Source organism: Pseudophryne corroboree, chromosome 9 (genome assembly GCF_028390025.1).
Source record: "Pseudophryne corroboree isolate aPseCor3 chromosome 9, aPseCor3.hap2, whole genome shotgun sequence".
NCBI lineage: Eukaryota > Metazoa > Chordata > Amphibia > Anura > Myobatrachidae > Pseudophryne > Pseudophryne corroboree.
Window position 1 is genome coordinate 445,938,018 of NC_086452.1, and position 11,271 is coordinate 445,949,288.

Sequence of the window (11,271 nt, forward strand, 5' to 3'; positions counted from 1 at the left end):
GCGGAAAAACGGGCCCGCTGGTACCTGTAGTACTACTACTAAAAAAATACCCAAAAAAAGACAATACACACACACCTTGAAAGTAAAGTTTTATTACATCCATCCACACAAACATACATACATACTTACCTTATGTTCACACGAGGGTCGGTCCTCTTCTCCAGTAGAATCCATGGGGTACCTATTGAATAAATTATACTCACCAGATCCAGGGTACCAGGCTCCTCGGATAATCCTTTTGTAATCCACGTACTTGATTAAAAAAATAAAACGGATACCCGAGCCACGCACTGAAAGGGGAGCCATGTTTTCACATGGGTCCCCTTTCCCCGAATGCCAGAAACCCACTCTGACTGATGTCTAAGTGGGTTTCTTCAGCCAATCAGGGAGCGCCACGTTGTAGCACCCTCCTGATCGGCTGTGTGCTCCTGTACTGTCTGACAGGCGGCACACGGCAGTGTTACAATGTAGCGCCTATGCGCTCCATTGTAACCAATGGTGGGAACTTTGTGGTCAGCGGTGAGGTCACTTTCGGTCAACCGCTGAGCAGAAAGTTCCCACCATTGGTTACAATGGAGCGCATAGGCGCTACATTGTAACACTGCCGTGTGCCGCCTGTCAGACAGTACAGGAGCACACAGCCGATCAGGAGGGTGCTACAACGTGGCGCTCCCTGATTGGCTGAAGAAACCCACTTAGACATCAGTCAGAGGGGGTTTCTGGCATTCGGGGAAAGGGGACCCATGTGAAAACATGGCTCCCCTTTCAGTGCGTGGCTCGGGTCTCCGTTTTATTTTTTTAATCAAGTACGTGGATTACAAAAGGATTATCCGAGGAGCCTGGTACCCTGGATCTGGTGAGTATAATTTATTCAACAGGTACCCCATGGATTCTACTGGAGAAGAGGACCGACCCTCGTGTGAACATAAGGTAAGTATGTATGTATGTTTGTGTGGATGGATGTAATAAAACTTTACTTTCAAGGTGTGTGTGTATTGTCTTTTTTTGGGTATTTTTTTAGTAGTAGTACTACAGGTACCAGCGGGCCCGTTTTTCCGCCGCATGTTGGTACTTGTGGTTCTCCAAGTACCAGCTTGCGGGGGAGGCTTGCTGGGACTTGTAGTACTGCTACTAAAAACAATATTCATAACTATCAACAAAGGCTATCAGCCCCCCATCCGCAGCCCATTGGATGGGGGGGACAGCCTCGGGCTTCACCCCTGGCCCTTGGGTGGCTGGGGGGGGGGGACCCCTTGATTGAAGGGGTCCCCACTCCCCCAGGGTACCCCGGCCAGGGGTGACTAGTTAGATATTTGATGCCACGGCCGCAGGGCACGGTATAAAAGTGACCCCCGGCTGTGGCATTATCTGTCCAGCTAGTGGAGCCTGGTGCTGGTTTTAAAAATACGGGGGACCCCTACGCTTTTTGTCCCACGTATTTTTGGAACCAGAACCAGGCGCAGAGCCCGATGCTGGTTGCTTAAATATGGGGGAACCCCTGTCCATTTTTTTCCCATATTTCTGCAACCAGGATCGGCTCAAAGAGCCCGAGGCTGGTTTGCCTTAGGAGGGGGGACCCCACGCAATTTTTTTTTAACATTTAAACTTTTTTTTTTTTTTTTTTAAACAAAGTGCACAATGAAGCCCAGCACGAATCTCTCAGATCCGGCCGAGATTCATTGTATTAAAGTCGGCAGTGTTTTACAAGTCACTCACGTAAAACACTGCCTAAAAAAACGAATGACATCGACATCGGAAAACCCGAAAATGCAGAATACGGCAGCTTAGTAAATTAGTCGTAACAAATTCAAAAAGTTGCAGTTTTACACTTTCGATGTCATTCGTGATTATTCTCCCACCAAATCGGGAGAATTACGAATGTTAGTAAATATACCCCACCATCTAATGATTTTTCCAGTCTGTGACTGTGTGCAGCCCAGGACTTACTCCTACAGTGTGATGAGAACAGGCTGATCGGGTCTGGAGCTGACGTCACCCTCCCTGAAAACGCTTGGGTACGCCTGTGTTTTTCCTGACACTCCATGAAAATGGTCAGTTACCACCCACAAATGTCTGCTTCCTGTCAATCAATCTGTGTACGCCTAGATATCAAAAAAGAAGCTGATTTCTTTCCCAGTTTGACCTCGCGCCTGCGCATTACAATCCGTACGCATGCGCAGTCTATCGATAATCGGCAACCTTTCAAATTCGCACAACAACAATCAGGTCTGAATTATCACCACACCGTACCTGCCCAAACTACCTCCCAACACTACATCACTATGGGGGTCATTCCAACCTGATCGCACGCTGCAGTTTTTCGCAGGCGCGTCGTATGGGTACAAAGCGGATCGTTGCTGGGCGATGGATTTAACGAAGAATCCATTCGCATAGCCGATCGCCAGGAGAATGACAGGAAGAAGGCATTTGTGGGTGTCAACTGACCGTTTTCAGGGAGTGGTTGTGAAAACGCAGGCGTGTCCAAGCATTTGCAGAGTGTGTGTCTGACGTCAATTCTGGGACCGGACAGGCTGAAGTGATCGCAGCGGCTGAGTAAGTTCAGACCTACTCAGAAACTGCACAAACTACTTTTGTACTGCTTGGCTGCACAGGCGTTCGCACACTTGCAAAGCTAAAATACACTCCCCAGTGGGTGGCGACTATGCGTTTGCATGACTACAAAAAGTAGCTAGCGAGCGATCAACTCGGAATGACCCCCTCTGTTACCTACTCACACCTCATACCCTGCACAAATTAGGGTACTGCTACACTTTTTCCGGGTCCCATAATATATAGATACATATTATTTTAATTTTAATGGCTCTTTAATATGCTGCAACACCATTGTATTTCAAGCTCCTGTCTTAATAAAATAAATAATAGGAATTTACTTACCGATAATTCTATTTCTCGTAGTCCGTAGTGGATGCTGGGAACTCCGTAAGGACCATGGGGAATAGTGGCTCCGCAGGAGACTGGGCCCATCTAAAGAAAGCTTTAGGACTACCTGGTGTGCACTGGCTCCTCCCCCTATGACCCTCCTCCCAGCCTCAGTTAGGATACTGTGCCCGGACGAGCGTACACAATAAGGAAGGATTTTGAATCCCGGGTAAGACTCATACCAGCCACACCAATCACACCGTACAACCTGTGATCTGAACCCAGTTAACAGCATGATAACAGAGGAGCCTCTGAAAAGATGGCTCACAACAATAATAACCCGATTTTTGTAACAATAACTATGTACAAGTATTGCAGACAATCCGCACTTGGGATGGGCGCCCAGCATCCACTACGGACTACGAGAAATAGAATTATCGGTAAGTAAATTCTTATTTTCTCTGACGTCCTAGTGGATGCTGGGAACTCCGTAAGGACCATGGGGATTATACCAAAGCTCCCAAACGGGCGGGAGAGTGCGGATGACTCTGCAGCACCGAATGAGAGAACTCCAGGTCCTCCTCAGCCAGGGTATCAAATTTGTAGAATTTAGCAAACGTGTTTGCCCCTGACCGAGTAGCTGCTCGGCAAAGTTGTAAAGCCGAGACCCCTCGGGCAGCCGCCCAAGATGAGCCCACTTTCCTTGTGGAATGGGCTTTTACAGATTTTGGCTGTGGCAGGCCTGCCACAGAAAGTGCAAGCTGAATTGTACTACAAATCCAACGAGCAATAGTCTGCTTAGAAGCAGGAGCACCCAGCTTGTTGGGTGCATACAGGATAAACAGCGAGTCAGATTTTCTGACTCCAGCCGTCCTGGAAACATATATTTTCAGGGCCCTGACTACGTCCAGCAACTTGGAGTCCTCCAAGTCCCTAGTAGCCGCAGGTACCACAATAGGCTGGTTCAAGTGAAACGCTGAAACCACCTTAGGGAGAAATTGAGGACGAGTCCTCAATTCTGCCCTGTCCGTATGAAAAATTAGGTAAGGGCTTTTATAGGATAAAGCCGCCAATTCTGAGACACGCCAGGCTGAAGCCAGGGCCAACAGCATTACCACTTTCCATGTGAGATATTTTAAGTCCACAGTGGTGAGTGGTTCAAACCAATGTGATTTTAGGAACCCCAAAACTACATTGAGATCCCAAGGTGCCACTGGAGGCACAAAAGGAGGCTGTATATGCAGTACCCCCTTGACAAACGTCTGAACTTCAGGAACTGAAGCCAGTTCTTTCTGGAAGAAAATCGACAGGGCCGAAATTTGAACCTTAATGGACCCTAATTTTAGGCCCATAGACAGTCCTGTTTGCAGGAAATGCAGGAAACGACCCAGTTGAAATTCCTCTGTAGGGGCCTTCCTGGCCTCGCACCACGCAACATATTTACGCCAAATACGGTGATAATGCTGTACGGTTACATCCTTCCTGGCTTTGATCAGGGTAGGGATGACTTCATCCGGAATGCCTTTTTCCTTCAGGATCCGGCGTTCAACCGCCATGCCGTCAAACGCAGCCGCGGTAAGTCTTGGAACAGACAGGGTCCCTGCTGGAGCAGGTCCTTTCTTAGAGGTAGAGGCCACGGGTCCTCTGTGAGCATCTCTTGAAGTTCCGGGTACCAAGTCCTTCTTGGCCAATCCGGAGCCACGAGTATAGTCCTTACTCCTGTCCTTCTTATGATTCTCAGTACCTTGGGTATGAGAGGCAGAGGAGGGAACACATACACTGACTGGTACACCCACGGTGTTACCAGAGCGTCCACAGCTATTGCCTGAGGGTCCCCTTGACCTGGCGCAATACCTGTCTAGTTTTTTGTTGAGGCGGGACGCCATCATGTCCACCTTTGGTTTTTCCCAACGGTTCACAATCATGTGGAAGACTTCTGGGTGAAGTCCCCACTCTCCCGGGTGGAGGTCGTGTCTGCTGAGGAAGTCTGCTTCCCAGTTGTCCACTCCCGGAATGAACACTGCTGACAGTGCTATCACATGATTTTCTGCCCAGCGAAGAATCCTTGCAACTTCTGCCATTGCCCTCCTGCTTCTTGTGCCGCCCTGTCTGTTTACGTGGGCGACTGCCGTGATGTTGTCTGACTGGATCAGCACCGGCTGACCTTGAAGCAGAGGTCTTGCTAGGCTTAGAGCATTGTAGATGGCCCTTAGCTCCAGGATATTTATGTGAAGTGATGTCTCCAGGCTTGACCACAAGCCCTGGAAATTTCTTCCCTGTGTGACTGCTCCCCAGCCTCTCAGGCTGGCATCCATGGTCACCAGGACCCAGTCCTGAATGCCGAATCTGCGGCCCTCTAGAAGATGAGCACTCTGCAACCACCACAGGAGAGACACCCTTGTCCTTGGTGACAAGATTATCCTATATTATATTAGCTGATGCATCTGAAGATGCGACCCGGACCATTTGTCTAGCAGATCCCACTGGAAGGTTCTTGCGTGGAATCTGCCGAATGGGATTGCTTCGTAAGAAGCCACCATCTTTCCCAGGACCCTTGTGCATTGATGCACTGAGACTTGGCCTGGTTTTAGGAGATTTCTGACTAGTTCGGATAACTCCCTGGCTTTCTCCTCCGGGAGAAACACCTTTTTCTGGACTGTGTCCAGGATCATCCCTAGGAATAGAAGTCGTGTCGTCGGGATCAGCTGTGATTTTGGAATATTGAGAATCCAACCGTGCTGGCGCAGCACTATCTGAGATAGTGCTACTCCGACTTCCAACTGTTCTCTGGATCTTGCCCTTATCAGGAGATCGTCCAAGTAAGGGATAACTAAAACTCCCTTCCTTCGAAGGAGTATCATCATTTCGGCCATTACCTTGGTAAAGACCCGGGGTGCCGTGGACAATCCAAACGGCAGCGTCTGAAACTGATAGTGACAGTTCTGTACCACAAACCTGAGGTACCCTTGGTGAGAAGGGTAAATTGGGACATGTAGGTAAGCATCTTTGATGTCCAGAGACACCATATAGTCCCCTTCTTCCAGGTTTGCAATCACTGCCCTGAGTGACTCCATCTTGAATTTGAACCTTTGTATGTAAGTGTTCAAGGATTTTAGGTTTAAAATTGGTCTCACCGAGCCGTCCGGCTTCAGTACCACAAATAGTGTGGAATAGTACCCCTTTCCCTGTTGTAGGAGGGGTACCTTGATTATCACCTGCTGGGAATATAGCTTGTGAATGGCTTCCAATACTGCCTCCCTGTCTGAGGGAGACGTCGGTAAAGCAGACTTTAGAAAACGGCGAGGGGGAGACGTCTCAAATTCCAATTTGTACCCCTGAGATACCACCTGAAGGATCCAGGGGTCCACTTGCGAGTGGGCCCACTGCGCACTGAACTTCTTGAGACGGGCCCCCACCGTGCCTGAGTCCGCTTGTAAAGCCCCAGCGTCATGCTGAGGACTTTGCGGAGGCGGGAGAGGGCTTTTGTTCCTGGGAACTGGCTGTTAGTTGCAGCCTTTTTCCTCTCCCTCTGCCATGGGGCAGAAATGAGGCGCCTTTTGCCCGCTTGCCCTAATGGGGCCAAAAGGACTGCGCCTGATAATACGGCGTCTTCTTAGGTTGAGAAGCTACCTGGGGTAAAAATGTGGATTTTCCAGCAGTTGCCGTGGCTACCAGGTCTGATAGACCTACCCCAAATAACTCCTCCCCCTTATAAGGCAATACTTCCATGTGCCTTTTAGAATCCGCATCACCTGACCACTGCCGCGTCCATAAACCTCTTCTTGCAGAAATGGACAGCGCGCTAACTCTTGATGCCAGTCGGCAAATATCCCTCTGTGCATCACGCATATATAGAAATGCATCCTTCAAATGCTCTATAGTCCGTAATATACTGTCCCTATCTAGGGTATCAATATTTTCAGTCAGGGAATCCGACCACGCCAGGCCCGCACTGCACATCCAGGCTGAGGCGATTGCTGGTCGCAGTATAACACCCGTGTGAGTGTATATACATTTTAGGATATTCTCCAGCTTTCTATCGGCAGGTTCCTTTAGGGCGGCCGTATCAGGAGAGGGTAGTGCTACCTGTTTAGACAAGCGTGTGAGCGCTTTATCCACCCTAGGGGGTGTTTCCCAACGTGCCCTATCCTCTGGCGGGAAAGGGTACGATGCCAATAACCTTTTAGGAATTATCAGTTTTTTATCGGGGGAAACCCACGCCTCATCACACACTTCATTTAATTCCTCGGATACAGGAAAAACTACAGGCAGTTTTTTCTCACCAAACATAATACCCTTTTTAGTGGTACTTGTATTATCAGAGATATGCAATACATTTTTCATTGCTTCAATCATGTAACGTGTGGCCCTAGTGGAAGTCACGTTTGTCTCCTCATCATCGACACTGGAGTCAGTATCCGTGTCTGTGTCTGCCATTTGAGGTAACGGGCGTTTTAAAGCCCCTGATGGCGTTTGAGACCCCTGGACAGGCACAAGCTGAGTAGCCGGCTGTCTCATGTCGTCAACTGTCTGTCGTAAAGAGCTGACACTGTCACGCAATTCCTTCCATAAGCTCATCCACTCAGGTGTCGACTCCCTAGGGGGTGACAACTCTATAATAGGCAATTGCTCCGCCTCCATCTCATTTTCCTCCTCAAACATGTCGACACAATCGTACCGACACACCGCACACACACAGGGAATGCTCTGATAGAGGACAGGACCCCACTAGCCCTTTGGGGAGACAGAGGGAGAGTATGCCAGCACACACCAGAGCGCTATATATAGACAGGAATACCACTATAAAATGTGCTTTTCCCTTTATAGCTGCTGTTAGTATTAAAACTGCGCCAAATTAGTGCCCCCCTCTCTTTTTTACCCTTTTCTGTAGTGCAGGACTGCAGGGGAGAGTCAGGGAGACGTCCTTCCAGCGGAGCTGTGATGGAAAATGGCGCCTGTGTGCTGAGGAGATAGGCTCCGCCCCCTTCTCGGCGGCCTTTTCTCCCGCTTTTTGGTGTGTTCTGGCAGGGGTTAAAATACATCCATATAGCCCTGGGGGTTATATGTGGTGTATTTATGCCAGCCAAGGTGTTTACATTGCTGCTCAGGGCGCCCCCCCCTAGCGCCCTGCACCCTCAGTGACCGAAGTGTGAAGTGTGCCTGAGTAACAATGGCGCACAGCTGCAGTGCTGTGCGCTACCTTGTTGAAGACTGATGTCTTCTGCCGCCGATTTTTCCGGACCTCGTCTTGCTTCTGGCTCTGTAAGGGGGCCGGCGGCGCGGCTCCGGGACCGAGCTCCGAGGCTGGGCCTGTGTTCGGTCCCTCTGGAGCTAATGGTGTCCAGTAGCCTAAGAAGCCCAAGCTGGCTGCAAGCAGGCAGGTTCGCTTCTTCTCCCCTTAGTCCCTCGATACAGTGAGCCTGTTGCCAGCAGGTCTAACTGAAAATAAAAAACCTAAAACTAAACTTTCACTAAGAAGCTCAGGAGAGCCCCTAGTGTGCACCCTTCTCAGCCGGGCACAAAAATCTAACTGAGGCTTGGAGGAGGGTCATAGGGGGAGGAGCCAGTGCACACCAGGTAGTCCTAAAGCTTTACTTTTGTGCCCAGTCTCCTGCGGAGCCGCTATTCCCCATGGTCCTTACGGAGTTCCCAGCATCCACTAGGACGTCAGAGAAAAATAAAAAATACTGGTTACTGTACTTTAAATCCAGGTATGATTCAATCACTGAAGCGTCAATACAAACTAGCGGGTTGGTACTGATTTGCCGGCAATTGGGATGCTGGCTGTCAGAATACCGACCGTGGCATCCCGATGATCGGAATCCCAACAGGGGAAGACCTTCCCCCCACAGCCTAAACCTAAACCCCCCGCCTCTCCCTGGTAGCCTAACTCTAACCCCGCCTAGAGGGTGCCTAAACCTAAACCCCCCCACCCACCCCCACCCTCCCTGCAGTCTAAACATAACCTCCCCCATCCTGGAGTGCAGCCTAACCCTTCCTCCGCAGCCTACACCTAACCTCCTCCCCACGCGGCTTACCTGTCCTGCATGGATATTCATTCGGCATCTTGGCTGTTCGGATTCCGGTGCTGGGCTGGTGCCCCTATTTGGGATGCCATTGTCGGTATTCCAAATAATGTTGGGATTGTGGTGTTGCCATTCTGACTGCCCACATCCTGAACTGGCCAGTTAATCAGTAATAATGCAGTGTCTGCCGGCACCATGGGGCTGCCCCTAGTCCACAAGCAATCATGCTTGTAGCAGCTGAGCAGAAGCAGCACCCATGTTCCCACCATGGACCTACTCAGAGCTGGCCACCTGCCAGCCAAATAAGCAGCAGCAGCAGGCCCCCCCAGGATCACAGAGCACTTCCTTCGTGTAGCAGGATCTTTGAACACAGTGCCCCCCCCCAGTGGTGGGAATACTGAACACCGGGACACCCACCACTCCCATGGGAAAACAAAGCACCGATCCCCAGCCCCTCCCTCACGTGCCGCTTGTAGCAGCTTAGTGCAGAAGCTGCACCCATCTCCCCACCACGGCACTCGGAGCTGGCCGCGGAACACTGAGCACCCTGGACCCCCCCCCAGGGGCGTCTGGCGCAGGAGGGGCTTCTCTGGCCAGCAGAGGTCAGTGGTGATGTTATTTCTGGTGGCCGGGCTGCGAGTTAGCTGGGCTGGTGGTGACAGGAATTTTTTTTTCTTGTCAACGCTGGCTGCATTGCAGGGGATCTCTGGGCCTATTTTCAATGGGAGGCCTGGAGCTGCAGCTCCATCCGCCCCATTGTTAATCTGGCTCTGGGTGGTATGCTTTCCACCATTTTAGTTCTTCTTGAGCCATCAGAGCTTCCGCCACCTCATCTAGACACCATACTGCAAACCTCTCTGGCACAAAGATGATCAGGACCTTATACCCCTCTGGCCACACAAATTGGTGAAAACCGAGTGTGACACTTGTGTGGTCTTTCAATCTGCATACAAGTATAAGTAAGATATGGGCACTTGCCGAGTGGTCCAGAATAATAAAAATAAAAGTGCCTATCGCTGTGAATTATAAGCATTATTCCACTCACATGCATCTGTAAAGCTCTTGTCATGTAAACACGTTATAAACCGATAAGCTTGGTAAGAGGAAGGTGATAGAAGAAGTCTATACTGTGACGTTCAGACGTGGACAATGAGAATTGTTCTTTAATGTGTAATGAGGATGCAAAGGTAACAGACTATGGGGGTCATTCCGAGCTGATCGCTAGATAAAAATGTTCGCTGTGCAGCGATGATGCAAAAAAAGGCACTTCTACTCATGCGTATGCGGCGCAGTGCGCACGCGCGACGTACTTTCACAAAGCCGATGTAGTTTTACACAAGGTCTAGCGAAGCTTTTCAGTCGCACTGGTGGCCGCACAGTGATAGACATGAAGTGGGCGTTTCTGGGTGTCAACTGACCGTTTTCATGGAGTGTTCGGAAAAACGCAGGCGTGCCAGGAAAAACGCAGGCGTGGCTGGCCGAACGCAGGGTGTGTTTGTGACGTCAAATCTGGAACTGAACAGTCTGAAGTGATCGCAAGCGAGGAGTAGGTCTGAAAATGCACAAATTATTTTTGTAGTTGCTCTGCGATCCTTTCGTTCACACTTCTGCTAAGCTAAAATACACTCCCAGAGGGCGGCGGCTTAGAGTTTGCGCGGCTGCTAAAAGCAGCTAGCGAGCGATCAACTCGGAATGACCCCCTATGGGGGAGATTTATCAAATCTTGGAGAGAGATAAAGTTCCTGTAATTTTTCAAACACAGCCTATAAAATGATAGAAGTTGATTGGTTAGTACTTTTTTTTAAATCACCTCAGAGCTTTCCGATATGTGGAAGTTGGAGTATCATTACCACATGCCTCGGACTAAATGATTTGCGGTGTATAGTATATACTGTATATTAAAGAAAAAAAGTGAAACTTAAACATTATTATAGGCACCAAAAAACATGGGGGGTAATTCAGACCTGATCGCTAGGCTGCATTTTTGTACAGCCTGCAATCAGATCAGAACAGCGCATGCGTATGCACCGCAATGCGCAGGCGCGACGGACCGCAGCAACGGGGATCGCCGGAGATTGACAGGAAGAGGGCGTTCATGGGTGGCAACTGACCGTTTTCAAGGAGTGTCTGGGAAAACGCAGAAGGGGCCAGGCATTTGGAGGGAGGTGTTCTGACGTCAGCTCCGGCCCCGATCATCGCAGCGGCTGAGTAAGTCCTGGGCTGCGCAGAGACTGCACAAACTGATGTTTGTGCAGTTCTGCTACAAATGCGATCCCACCCCTGCACACAGCAAATACCCTCCCAGTGGCAAACGCAGGATTTGCATGGGGGGGTTTCCAGAACTGGGCGGAGCCAATCACGTGGG